We start from the raw sequence: 15,191 nt of genomic DNA on the forward strand, positions 1-15,191 counted from the left end.
CTTGGCAGGCGGGAGAGAGTCAAGAATATAGCCGAAGACCCCCACCAGAGGACGGGCACGTATGATAACAATTACAAAGCGGGAAGCAAGTCCAATGTGCTTAGGAGCGTTAGCAACACAGTCCGGGTAGGCCCTGTTATCATGGAGAAACGTAATCGGCAGCCGCCTCCCAGTAGTAGCGTTGAGTGACTCCCGCCACAATCCAGGCACAATGTCCCAGAGATTCAACAAGAAAAATTAAAAACAAAACCCAAAAAGAACACCCCCCCAACCAACCCACCCCCTCCCCCGGTGGTGGTAGCGTCCCATACTCACATCCAAACACAGAACCAGCATTCATACCTGGAATAGATGCAGGGCACGCAATGTAGGTGGGTAGACCGCAGACGGAAGCCCCTTAGTAAGGAAGCGGACCAGTGGACCCCAGCGGAAGGTGAAGTTTTTAAAATCCCCTAAGAAGACCTCAGCCATGCGCTCCATGCTTAACAGTCGCCACAGTCTAGCATACCATAAGGAAATCGCTGGGGCCTCCTTCTTCTTCCAGGCCGCAGCCAGGGTAGTCTTAGCCGCCCCTAAGCACAACCATAAGATCTTCTTATCCGCCCGGGTCTGATGTTCCAGCAGTGGATCTCGGAGACCCAATAACACATGTGCCATTGAGTCTGCCACTGGGTATCCCAGGATCTCTTTAACATGAGAGAGGATTTCCTCCCAATAGGGGCGAATAGCGGGGCAGTCCCACCAAACATGGCGGAAGTCGCCCAGCAGGCCACAGCCCCGCCAACATCTGTCGGAAGTGCCCGGAAATATACGGTGGAGTTTGGCCGGGGTGAGGTACCAGTCCATCATTGTTTAGAGATGGGCCTCTCGGAGTTCAACAGAGTGATTATGTTTTGCTAGGTCTCTCCACAACCGTGACCACTCTACCTCAGAAATCTCTTGGTCCAGCATACCTTCCCATGAATCCATGTACCGAGGCTTGGGGAAATCGCTGTGGACAGGAGGTGGCGGTAAAGAAAGGAAATAGTTCCCCGCATGCTAGAGGTTCGAACAAGGAAGGACTCAAAGGGGGTGAGAGCTCTAGTGGCGGCGTTGCGAACAGCAGGGGAAAGCGCCCAGTGGAGAAGTTGAGCATGATGGTATCGCTCCGTCGGTAGGACCTCCTAGTCCCGTCTGCAGTTGTCGAATGACAGTGGGGCTACTCCATGAAACAGGTGGGTGAGGGCCATACATCCCCCCTTCTTCCAGACGTCAAAGGGTCCCTCAAATTGGGCAGGAGGGAAGGCAGGGTTGAAGTGGATGGGCGTAAACGGGGAGGGGAACGTAGTCCATCTCTCATCCCCGGCGAGCGAGTCCCACACCTTCAAGGTGGTGCCCGTGGGAGTGCTGATGTACGCATTTTTGGGTCTGTCCTTCTTGGGTTTCCACACCAGGTCCCAGATTGTCCTCCCCGCCACACTCCTGTCCATATGGAGCCAGTGTTTTTCTGATTCCGGTTGAGACCACTCTACTAACACCCGGAGCTGCGCAGCTTTATAGTAGAGCAGCATGTCCGGCAGGCCAACACCCCCCTCCTCTCGTGGCCGTCTAAGTGTGGTGTAGGAGAAGCGGGCCCTCCCTCCCCTCCAAATAAAGCGGAGCATGAGGGTCTTTATACTGCGAAAGAAGTCGGCATCGACCACAAAGGGGAGCGCCTGGAATAAATACAGCATCTTGGGGAGCAGGGTCATTTTAATCGCGTGTATCCGTCCCAGCCACGAGATATAAAGGGGTAGCCAGCGCCTCAGATCAGAGCGGATACTCGCCAACAAAGGGGGAAAGTTGGCGGCATACAGCTTCCCCACCGTTGGGGTGAGGTGGATCCCCAGATACAGAAGGGAAGAAAGCGTCCACGGCAGGGGGGACAACGGGCGAAGGCGGTCCACCTCAGCCAGGGGAAGCGTAAGGTTCAAAATAAAGGACTTGTCGTAGTTGACCTTGAAGCCCGCCACTCTCTCAAAGCGTTCTAGTTCAGCCTGGACCTGGGGCAGAGAGCGTGCAGGATCCGATAAAGACAGCAGGACGTCGTCAGCAAACAACGAGATTTTGTGTTGTTCGCCAGTGAAGGGCAGTCCCTGGATGGCGGGGTGTTCCCGGACCGCCATCGCCAGTGGCTCAATACTCAACGCAAAGAGCAGGGGCGAAAGCGGGCATCCCTGCCTCGTACCCCGGGAGTGGGGGAAGAAGGCCGACAGGTGACCGTTGACCGAGACTCTGGAGCGGGGGCAACTATAGTTCACACGGATCATGTTCAAAAATTTGGGTGAAAATCCAAAAGCCGTCAAGGTCTGGAAAAGGAATCCCCAGTCCACCCGGTCGAAAGCCTTTTCCGCATCCAACCCCACCAATACCGCAGGGATGCGGAAGCGGTTAGCCTTTTCAATAAGATGGACCACACGGCGAGTGTTATTGTGGGTCTGGCGCCCCTTAATGAATCCGGATTGGTCGGGGTGGATGAGTGTGGGCATAAGATCTTGTAACCTAGTTGCCAGTATGGACGAGTACAACTTGGCGTCTATATTCAGCAGCGCTATAGGTCTGTAGGAGGAGCACTTGGAAGGGTCCTTCCCCGGCTTGGGGATAATCAACACCACTGCCTCAGCCATGGAGCCCGTGGTCGTGCCCGAGTCCGCCATGACATTGAAGAGGTGCACCAAATGGTCACTTATGGCTGCCGCAAAGGTCCGATAAAAGAGCGCCGTAAAGCCGTCAGCCCCGGGTGCCTTATTGAGTTTCAGGGCTTTGATCGCCGTCAGCACCTCCTCCGTAGTGAAGGGGGCCTCCAGCAGGTCGTTCCATTCGGGAGAGACGGGGGGGAGTGGAAGAGCACCAAGATAGTCCCTGTGGGCGTAGGATCCAGGGAATCTCCTGAATAGAGCGCCGCATAAAACTCTCCAAAAAGTTCAGCTTTTTCCTCATCTCGATGATGCAGGTCACCCCTATGATCCTGAATACCGCCTATATATTCCTTCTCCCGTTTGTCCCTCAACTGGCGCGCTAGGTGTTTTCCAATCTTGTTACCCTGTGAGTAGGAGAGACGGCGCAATTTCAGGAGAGTGAACTCCGCTCTATTATTATAGTGGGACCTGAGTTTACCCCGGACCGCTGTCAGGGAGCGGAGTGTCTGCCTAGTGGGATTTTGTTTATGCGACACTTCTAACCTAGCCAATTCGTCCTCCAATCCCTCTCTCTCCTTCCGGCGCTGCCGATTGAGAGCCGCGTTGAGGGCTAAGCAACTGCCCCTGATCGACGCCTTAAAAGTATCCCAGGTGACAAAGACTGAGGTATCTTGGACAGGGTTAAGGTAAAAAAATTCCCGGATCGCCGCCAGCAAAGCTCTACTGGAGGGGTCATCTCTGATCAAAGAGGCCGGGAAGTAACACTTGCGCGGTCCGGCGCTATCCGGTGCCCAACGAAAACACAGGGTCAGCAGGCTATGATCGGAGACCGAAAGGGGGAAGATCTTGGCATCGCTCAAGGCTCCTCATATGGATTGGCTCAGAAAGCCATAGTCTAGTCGAGAATAGGATTGATGGACATGTGAGTAATAGGTGTAGTCCCGGGTGAAGGGATGGAGGGCCCGCCACCCGTCGAAGAGCCCACAGTCCACAAACCTCTCTTTTGTCTCAGCCGAGCTAACTCCCGCCTCCGCCCTCTGGGGACGAGAGCAGTCCAGATCACGGTCCCATACTAGATTAAAGTCCCCCAGGACAAAAAACGCCCCTCAACAAAATCCATCACTGTGGTTAGCAGGTCGTGGAGAAACTTATTTTGACCTACATTAGGAGCGTAGAGGACTAGAAAAGTACACAATTTACCCCGAAGTACCCCCTTGACCAAAATCCATCTACCCTCTTTATCGTTCCTGACTCCCAGCGGTTGAAATCGCACTGCTGAACGGAACATAAGAGCCACTCCTCTGTGCTTAGTGTGGGCTGAAGATCTATATATCAATGGATATTGCCTGTGCTTGAGGCGGGATTCGTCCTTCCTTGCCAGATGTGTTTCCTGGAGGCCACCACATCCAAATCATGATCCAAAATATATTTCCACACCTTTTGCCTCTTTTGAGGGGAATTCAGCCCCTTTACATTCCAGGTGCCAACAACGACCGGCATGACGGGCAAGCACTCACATGCAGCTCAGCGTCCCTTCTCCCTACACCCGACACACACCACTCCACCCAGTACCCCTGAAGTCTTATCAAACACACATCCCACCCGGTTCCTTCCCTCCTGCCCCCTACATCTGGATACTGCGGAGACAGAAACAATCTGCGACAAGCATTCTCGCTACCACCACCACCTCCCTTTCCCCCCCTCAAACTTCCCCCCCAACACCCTCCCCACCCCCAGGTCTGGAGAGCCTCAACAGGAGTGCCTCCTCCACTATTAACTGCAAGGGCCCCACGGGCCAACAGAAAAAGGAAACAAAAAAAAAAGCAAAAGGCCACCAAAAGGGCGGCTTCAGCAGCCCACCGCAGGTTGCGGGTGGGGCATCGGACAATGTCCCATTCAGTTCTTGGACCGGGGTGTCTTCTCCAAAAGTACATATTTACCCACGGTACCTGAACGGAGGGGGGGTGCCCCTCCGTCGCCTATCAGCCTTCCCTGCAGGTTCATGCCGCTCCCGAGCTGCTCTGTGACAGCGACTCTGTCACATTCACTACCGAGGCCACCGCTCCATTCCTCTCCTGTTGGCTGGCCGAGGGATCCGGTCTGCTGTGCGTCGTCGGGCGCCCCACTCTTTGCCAGGAAGGCGAACGTCTTCGGCGTCACGCTGGAGATTGATCCGCACTCGGGGAGGGGGCAGGCTCGTCCAAGCCCAGTAGTTCCCTGGCTGCTTGCAGCGATCGGACCTGGACTAACCTGTTCTGCCAGCGAAAGATTAGGCAAAAGGGATGGCCCCAGGAATACGCCACACCACTTTCCCTTAGGTAGGAAGTCACAGGTTTAAAAGTGCGCCTCTTTTGCAGCGTGGAAGCAGCCAAGTCCTGGAAAAGCTGGGGACGGTGTCCTCTGAACTGCAAGTCAGCAATCCCCCTCGCCTTCCGAAGAATACGTTCTTTAAGTTGGAAATCATGTATGCAGACCAAAATGTCCGGGGGTGGAGCCCCCGCGCCTCTCAGCAGCCCGACTCGATGTGCCCTGTCCATTCTGATCTCCCGCAGGTCTTCCTCACCCAGGATCTGCAAACAAAGTGCTTCCACATATCCACGCAAATCCCCCGCCTCACCTTCCCATGGCACCGCGCGGATGCGAATGTTATTTCGGCGAGAGCGGTTCTCCAGGTCCTCAGCATGGGCCTGCAAGTCCAAGTTTTGCTCCGTTAGCCTGATCACATCCTGTTGCAGCTGATGCACGTCCTCCGCCATGCCCAGATCGTGTTCCTCTAACGTAGCGACCCTCTCGCCAATGCCATCCACATCCCTTCTCACCTCTCGAAGGTCCGAGGCGAGCTGAGACCGCAGCTCCGAGATGTCCTCTTTAATGGCGGAGAAGAGTTCTAGCATGAAGGCCTTGGTGGCCGGAGCTTCATCATCGTGCATCCGGGGAGAGGAGCCGGTGCTAGTGCTCGGGGACGACGCCGCCTGTGATCCCCTGAGAGGCCCCTCCTTACCGGGCTTGTCCTTGCGGTTTCTGTGCGCCATCGCGGCCCAACACCAGTCAGGGGGGGGGCGCCACCACAGCCCCCCCTCGGGCCACGACCGGCCGCACCGCAGGGGGCCGGATTGTCAATAGTGTGTCTCGGCACCGGGTCGCAGATCACAGGGTCTGTGCAGGGGGAGGCCGGCTCTGTCTCCAAGGCACAGCTGGGTCACGCTTCAGGCCGTAGGGAGGGAGCACGTGGCCCCCCGTCAGCAGGCCGCCACCGGGGTCCGAAACTGCTACGGGCCGCAGGAGATCCCAAGATCAGAGAGCCCCCAGCAAAGCTCCGTGTCCGGCAACGCTGGTCCGGGGTCGGCGCCGCCCCCGTCACTTCTCCGGATCCAAGCTGGAGGTTGGGAACCGCGTCCGGGAGCTAGGCCGCAAATCCCCGCGATAGCGTAGTCCAGGGGCCTCGCCGTGCCCCCCAGTTCAAGGCGATGTTACTCCAGGGGCCTCGCCGGGCAGCTCCGCGACCCACCCCAGTGAGGCTGGACCTCCGATCGCCGTGGGCACAGTCGATCTCTGTCCGGGCGGGCGGCTCCGCGGCAGTGCAGACTGGTGGGCCCGCCTTCTCACCGCTGTACGCAAGTCCCCGTCTTCACACGTCCGCCACGGCACAGGCCCAGACGTGGAAGCGGGACCAGCCTGTCACCCTCACGGCCCCGGTCGCACACAGGGCACCCCAGTGACTCCGGGAGTGTCGCGCTAGAAGGAGAGCCGCTGGTAGGGCCCAGGGAAGGCGCTGGACAAGGCTGAGCAGATCACGACGGCGGAGGGACAGAAAACACGTCTTACTCCGTCGCCATCTTGGACACGCCCCCCAAGCGTGTGACTTTTAAACATAGCGCTTCCACTTATCCGATATACTACAACAAAGTGGGAAAGGAAAAACGGGGAAACTATGAGCACCCTACTGTCTCCCACATTATTGTCAAAGTAGAAGACCTGTAGTCTTAAAACAAAATCCTCATACCTTTACACGTATGAAGTTGACGTACAGGTGAACGTAAGTATTTCAGTAATCCATGGTAGGATACCTGGTCAATATGGTAGTTGACTCCCTAAAAATAATTAAAATGACGAAACGTCCTATATCCGAACAATATTGTCATATAAAATTACAATCATCATACCCAGATGCGGTATGTGTCTTCTGCATCTGAGATTCAGGTTGCATGAGCATGTAAAACAAATAATGAGGGAGAGAAAAAGCTTTTAAGGCTTGCTGGCAAGGGGAGCTATCATAATAAACTGAAGAAAGGTAAGGTATAACATGTTATTGTTGCTCAGTATCAGTTATAATAACTTTCAATCATTTACGAATAGAAAACGGCATGAAGACAAACAAGTTGCATGCGTACAGCATTTACTGCATCATCGGGTTCAGGAATTGTTCATTACACATATTCCCAACCTGAGTATCGATACAGATTTAAACACAACAAGGGACCTGGTGTAGCAAATGTTCCCACATGCACTTCCTCAGCGATAGTTTACCATGGTTATTAAGTCTGCTACTACCGACGAGCAGCAAGGTTCCAGTCTATTAATAAAGCGCATCCCGAACCGTCATTCAACCCGCCCTACAAAAACAGGTACTTACAGATACGAGTGCTTTCGTGTGCGCACTATCTCTGACCCGACTACCGTCCACACCGATCAGAAGACGCCAAGTTTCTTTCAGCGCGCGTCTTCATATACATAAAAAAATCGAGTGGGCGGGTGCGAGGTCCAGCATAAGGAAAACGTCACTGATCATGTGGTATATTCTCAACCTATAATAAGTTATCTCACATCAGGAATTATGTGACCTACTACGATCACACAAACTCCTTTTACGAGAAGTGATACGATTGGTCAACATTCTACCAATCCCTATACTGTAGAGAGTCTGCCTTTAAAATGTAAATGAAAAAAGGGGCCAAGCTTTATTGAGACCGGACAAAAGTACGCTCTACATAAGTATAAATTTGTGGCAACAGCCCCACATGAATTTAACGATCTCACCTCCAGTCCAACAATTTTTGAGAATCAATTCATAGAGCACCCCAATTGTGTTCGGGAACACCGCCCGACACACATACACAAAAGGTACACCCTGCAATCACCGCAAAGCCGCGCGTTTTCTCAAAAAGATTGGATTGACAGAGAGGTTACCCAGTGGAGGTGCAAGGAGCATACAAAGAGAGTTGAGATCAAAGGAAAAGACCACATAACCAAAATTATAAAATCAAAGTGGGAAAGACAAAAAAGGTCAATACTTAGTGCGCTATATGTCAATATATAATCAACATAAAATCCTTAGATTTAAGTCTTCATGCCCATTTGACATATCTATTCATAGCTGATACATGCAGTAGTAACATACCATGCTCGGGGTTTCCTGTTAGTATCATGTGAAAAACAGAAAGAAAAGCGATCACCACCATTCTTTTCATAAATAGAAAGAACAAATATATAAAATGATTCCACCTTGTTTAAAACACTGCAAACATGTGCAGTAACATTTTGGCCAAATTGTCAGGGAGAGAGTAAGCAAAACGACTGAAATGAGACCTTAAGAGAATACACCCATGCCCCTCTTTTTTTACACTTACACGGTTCACTTTTTGAGGACATGATTTTCTCACCTTTGGTCACACATCGTACATATTCCTTGTATTTCAGCAGACTATATTGGTCACATTTTAGCAGGGTTAACAGGTAGGGACAGACTTGAACAAGCAAAAATCAAAGGAGAGACATTAATGGAAGTCGAACACCCCACTCTTTTACAGTTGAATAACACATCTTATACAAGCATGATCTTAAACATTGTGACTACTGAAAACATTGCTTTTAACTTTATGGGACGACTCCATGTGGCTTGTGACCATGGATGTCAAGTCCTTATACACTTGTATCAAGAAAGAATTCGGCGTATTAGCCGTTGATTTTTTCCTTTCTACCAGACCGGCTAAGTTTCTGGAACATAATGGTATGATTATGGAAATGGTTGACCTGATCCTGTGCAACAATTTCTTTCTATTCGACCAGGACTGGTATCATCAACAACGTGGAACCGCGATGGGTTCAAAATTTGCACCAACCTATGCGAACATCTTCATGGGGTGGTTCGAAAATATATTTGTATGGTCCCATCGTGCGAGTGTCTGGACAGATGATGTGTTTTTTTGGGGACGTTACATTGATGATATTTTTATGATTTGGACAGGACCGGAACTTAAATTATTAAAATGTTTTGATTTCTTTAATTCAAATTCTTTCAATGTACGTCTAACCATGGACAGATCAAAGGCGAGAATACATTTCCTTGATCTTGAAATATATGTTGGGGAGGGAAAGTTACAGACCTCACTTTACAGAAAAGAGACAGCTGTAAACAGTATTTTACATTTTCAAAGTGCTCATTCTAACAGCACCAAGTGTGCGATCCCATTTGGAGAACTAATTCGGGTCGTCGAAAATGTAGCAATGATAGACTGTTTGAGGAACAGGCTAATGCTACGGTACAACGATTGAAAAAAGAGACTACAGGGATAATGATCTTAGACATGCATTAAATAAAGTAAGAATTGTCAAAAGATGTGATACATTGAAAACAAAATCAAAGATTGAGTCACCAGATAAAGAACGACTATCTTTCATCACCAAGTATTCCCTCTATAATCAAGAGATCTTTAAAGTACTAAGCAAACATTGGAACATCTTGAGGGGAATACCCGGGGTGGGCACTCTAATTAGAGAGAAACCATCAATTGTATATAAAAGATCTGGTACGCTTAGAGAAACTCTTTGCCCAAGCTACACGGCACTCAGACCAAGCAATAATATCAACTGGCTGACTTGCCCCAAAGGTTTCTACACTTGTGGAAGCTGTAATATTTGTAGTTTGGGACTTAACAAAACAACCTCGTTCAAATACAACAGTGACTTCACGCATGAGGTCAAATACCTCATGAATTGCCAGTCTACATTCGTAATTTATGTGATCATATGTAATTGCCAGAGAATTTATGTAGGCAGCACAGTAAGACAGCTACGTGTACGTATACAAGAACACAGGCGAGCCTGCATTAAAAATGATGTAAACAATGCCCTTGGGGTACATATCTGTGAATCTGCGATTCCCAAGAGCAATTTTAAATTCCATGCCATTGATCATGTCCCAGTGGATAGACGGGTTGGCAATCAGGAAATGCGCCTGAGGCAGTATGAGGTATTCTGGATCTGTAAATTGAGAGAGATACTGTATGGTTTGAACTCGGACAGTGAGATGCACTATTTGTTATGAATTGCCATAATTGGCGAATGATCAGTTCAGGATAATAATATAGTCTCTCAGAGAACAATGGTTATTGTTTTAAAAAAAAAAATCTTTTTATTTTATAAAAACCAGCTCCAAAACATAGCACATCAGTAAGCAGCGAAAATTCATTGACAATTATTGATAAATGCAATTACAGCCACAGTAAGATAATCCACCTACCCGCCATGGCCCACCCCCCCCCACCTGACATAGACCCTGTCCCTAAACTACCCCAATGAACCCCTCAAGGCATACCTGTAAGTACCGAACCCCCCCTCCCTACATTCCACTCGCACCCTGAAGATGACACCCTGGCCTGTAGTGCCTCCAAAGCCCAGGGGGAAGCCAGAGCAGGGATGGAGCTGCCAATCCACAAAGTCGTTAAGGCACATCCACCCCGTGCCCCTCTCACATTGGTTCTTCAGTCGGCTGCGAGTCTAGCCACGCCCCTATATAGCGCCTCCAGGCCGCCCACACACATTCCCATTTCTTAGGGCAACCTCGACTTTTGTAAATGACCTTCTCCGCCCGCTGGCACCAATCCAGATCCCTCTCCCATTCTTCCACCGTTGGCGTTAGATCACTGCCCCACAACCTTGTGATGTTTCTTTTAGCTACCATGCTCCACAGGGCTAACCATACCTTGTCCCACCTCGGCCAGGTGATATCGCTGGTAACTCCCAACACATGCCACCGACCCTCCAACGGCACCTCTGCTCCCACCACTTCGGCCATGATGCCCTTCACACTCGACCAGTATGCCTTGATCTTTGCGCAATCCCACAGGGTATGGAAGAAGGTCCCTTCCTCCCAGCACCCCCTGAGGCAGAAGCGGGAGTCCACATAGCCTATTCGGAACTGTGTTGTGCGTGGAGTGTACGATCTGTGCAGAACGCGAAGTTCAACCAGCCGGAACCTCGTGCGAATCGCTACCTCTCTGGGGCACTGCAGAGCCTCCCCCCAGTCGTCGTCCTCCAGCAGCCCCAGGTCTGACTCCCACCTTTCCCGCAGGGGCCCCAGCATGTCCGGGACGTTGTTGCTAAGTTTTTTATATGTGAGTGAGATTGCTTTATCGATCATGGGGTCCAATAACAATCTGTCCTCCAGTGGTGCATATTCCAGCAGTTTCTCCCCTGGGGTCAGATGCCTGTGCAGAGCGAACTTAAGATGCTGATAGTGAAGGAATTCTCCGCTCTCCATCTGATATTCTGCCTGCAGATCGGTAAATTTCACCATCTCTCCCCGTTTCCAAATGTCCCCCAGCACGTCGAAACCTATTAGGCCCCATCTGCGCAAATCTCTCAGTTTCGCCACTGCCGGCAGGAAGGATCCCGCCCACAAAGGAGTCTGCTCCATGAGCTGTGCCTCCCTCCCGAGCACTTTTGTCGCTCGTTTCCAGACGGCGACCACCGCTGCCATTTGGGGAGGAAGAGGACGGCCTGCTTACCTCTAGTATATAGCGCTACTAGGTACGTGTCGCTGCCAAAAGCCAGTGTGTCCACCCTGTAGGCTGGTTCCTCCAGAGGGGAGAACACCCATCCATTCACATTGATTAGCTGTGTTGCCCAATAATAGAGGCGGATGTCTGGTAGAGCTAGCCCTCCCTCATATGGGCCCCTTTGCAGTTTCTTGAGGGCTATCCGAGGACGCCGCCACTCCACAGCAAGGAACGCTGTTCATATTCAATCGCCCTAAAAATCTGGTCCGGGACCAGGAATGGAGCACATTGTAGAGCATAAAGCAAGGGAGGGAGGGCCATCATTTTAAATAGGACGGCTCACCCCATCAGCGAAAGCGGGAGAGACCTCCAATGCTCCACGTCTCCGCGTAGCCGATCCAGCTGCGCCGAAACATTCAGATGCAGGAATTCCGAATCAGTGCGTAATCCAAATCCCTAAGTATTTGAAAACATCCTTCCAGGCGATCACTCCACAACCTGCCGGTAACTGGGGTTGGGGCCCCTCTAACACATGCCCCAGGGACTTACTCCAGTTTATGCGGTATCCAGAGTACATACCGAACTCTCCTATTATGTCCATCAGCCTCTGAATGGAAGCCGCCAGCCTCTGCACATACAGGAGGATGTCGTCAGCTTATAAAGAAATACGCTCCTCCCAGCCCCCTCCCAAGTCGATGCCCCACACCAGCGGATCTGTTCGGATCCAGTGTGCCAGTGGTTCCAGCGCCAGTGCGAACAAGGTGGGCGAGAGGGGGCAGCCCTGACGAGTGCCCCGACCAAGGCGGAATTCTCGCGACAGCACTCCATTCGTCTGGACTCTCGCCAGCGGCGCAGTGTATAGCAGCTGCACCCATGCTCGGAAGTGTTCGCCATGCCCATTTTCTCCAGAACTGCGTAGAGATACTGCCACTCTATACTATCAAACGCTATATGAGCGTCGAGGGACAGCAGGGCTGCCGGCACCTCTGGTCTCGCGGTGACCCCCTGCAAGACCCCAAACAAGCGCCGGAGATTGAGACGAGTGCTTCTGTGAGGCATAAAGCCCTACTGGTCCGGGTGTATCAGGGGCTGTATAACCGCCCCCAGTCTCGTGGCCAGAATCTTACCGAGGACCTTGGTCTCAAAGTTTAGTAAGGAGATGGGCCTGTAGGAGCTACACAGCTCCTGCGGTTTACCGGCCTTATGTATCACCACGATCGTTGCCGACCGTAAGTCTTTGGGAAGTACCCCCATCTGCTTGGCTTCATTAAACATACTCAGCATGTGGGGTGCCAGGCGGCTGGACACGCAACCAAACGCTTCTGCCGGGAACCCATTGGGCCCTGGCGCCTTCCCCACCTGCAAGTCTCCCATGGCGTTCTCCACCTCCCGGACCGTTATGGGAGAGTCTAGGATATCTCTATCAGCTTGTTCCAAGGTAGGCAGCTGCAAGGGAGCCAGGAAGTCGTGATAATCCTGTTCCTGTCGAACAGCATGAGACTGGTAAACCGCCTCGTAGTATTGTGTGAATTCCGCCGCTATCTCCTGCCCCGTGACTCGCACAGATCCATACGGCCTTTGAATTCCCGGGATCCAGTTACGGTCTCGGTCCGTCTCTCCAGCCAGGCTATCATTTTGTTGGTCTTGTCCCCCAGGTCGTACACTCGTCTCTGGATTGCCAGGGCATGAGATCTCGCCTGGTCAGTGAGAATATCTTTAATCTCCTTTGCAAGGAGCCGCTGCCTATGCATCCTATCTTGCACCTGCTCCGGGGACTCATCCGATGCCATCTCCAGGGCCTAGAGGTCCCGTTCTAGCATATCAACTTGTGCAGATTTCTCCTTACGGCGTTTCCCCACCTCCGCCTGTACATAGTCCCAGGCCACCGATTTGTACGCCTCCCACACTACCCCAGGAGAATTGACAGAGCCCACATTTTTTGCGAAATAGAGGTCTACCGTTTCCCTAAAGGCTTCCTGAAACTCCTGGTCTTTAAATAGAAAGGAGTCCAGACGGGGGGGAACAGTGCGGTCCCGGTCCGGGCCACGCAGACGGACTTCCACTGGTGAGTGGTCAGATATCCCTCTCGCTCTGTGGCACCCACTCTGGAACAGATCCATGCTTCCAACCTGCGTTAAAATGTGGTCAATCCTGGACCCAGAGCCGTGAGCAGCCGAAATGTGGGTGTATTGGCGAGTCGTGGGTTATGTGCCCGCCAGAGATCGACCAGTCCCATGGGTCGCACAAAGTCCTGGAAGTAGTTAGTCCCACCCCTAGCAGGGAGTGTTCGCGACCTGTCCAGATCCCTCACCATAACCGCATTCATGCCCCCCCCCCAGGACCAGTATCCCCGAGGACATATCTAACAGCAACTTCCCAATGTCTGGGAGGGTGGTACCGTGCAGCCCAGGCGGGATATACAAGGAGCAGATATTAATTGCCCTACCCCCCCATTGAACTGCGAGCGCTGCATACCTCCCTAAGGGGTCCAACCATTGTTTTCCGATCACCAGCGGTAAGGTGTTCCTGATGAGGATTCCCGCCCCCCTCGAGCCAGTGGTGAAGCCAACATGTGCCAAATCTATTGAGGGCCTTGAAGTGGTTCCCCAGCAGGTGAGTCTCCTGAACAGGACTATATCTGGTGCATGTCTATGTAAATACTGGAGTACCATGGTGCGCTTAATCTTGTTTTGTAGGCCATTAACGTTCCAGGAGAGTATACTAATGTGACGGGCGTGTGGTGTATGCATTGTGGGTAATTACCACCAACAGCCAGGGAGACAAGCTCCTACCCTCCCCACCCCCCTTTTCCCGCTTGCTCGCTAATAGTGTCAAAGAAGCCAAACCAAAGATAGTAAAAACACAGCAAAACAAAATGAACATTCCCACACCCAACATCCCCCAACCCTTAAAACAATCCCCCCTCCCTGCTACCCTGACACGCGCGCCAACCTGGTCAGGCATCTCCCAACAAGCAGAGCGTCTGTAGCCCTTTTAAACGAAAACCACGGGGTGAGAGCTGCTACCTAAAACCTGCAACCTGAGGACTACCCTCGACTCTGCTTCGTAATCTGTAACCTACCTCGGCCTGCCCAGTTGAGTCCTGAGTACCACAGATGCGGGCAGGTCAGTCCCGGGCCTCCCTTCTCCCCCCAGACCGCCACCCTTACCAAGCAACCCAGAATTAGGCGAATATATATAGAACCCCCCGGCTCACCAGGGCCCCCCTTTCCAACGGGCCCCCTCATTCAGTTATTCATCGTTCATTAAGCAAACCCCTGGGCATTGTCCAGGACCCCCTCCGGTGTCAGGGCAATACAGAAAAACAGGAAATGTCAGTATACATCATGTGCACGCCAGCTGTCCTCCGTAGGGCAACTCAGTCCTGGCCCCTTCACCCCATGTCCGGCGAGGCCGACAGCCTTCGGGCCCGATTCCCACGAGGGGGCAAAGATGTCTGCCAGCGTTGGAGTGCCAGCCGATGATGCTGGCGACAGAGGCGCCGTGTTCCTCCAGTTGTCCCTTTGCCCGGAGCTCGCCTCGCCCACACACGCTTCCAATCAGGAATGAACATCTTCCGGAGAGGTGAAGAACCAGGATTTACCATCGACCAGGAGCTTGAGTTTTGCCGGGAAGAACATCATGTACTTGATGCCCTTTGCTCGAAGCACTTTTTTGACCCCATCAAATGACCGGCGCTCCTGCTGCACTTTCAGCGTAAAGTCAGGAAAGAACCTAATGACAGCATTGTCCAGAT

The sequence above is a fragment of the Lissotriton helveticus genome, chromosome 4_1 (assembly GCF_964261635.1).
Source record: "Lissotriton helveticus chromosome 4_1, aLisHel1.1, whole genome shotgun sequence".
In the NCBI taxonomy this organism is placed as follows: Eukaryota; Metazoa; Chordata; class Amphibia; order Caudata; family Salamandridae; genus Lissotriton; species Lissotriton helveticus.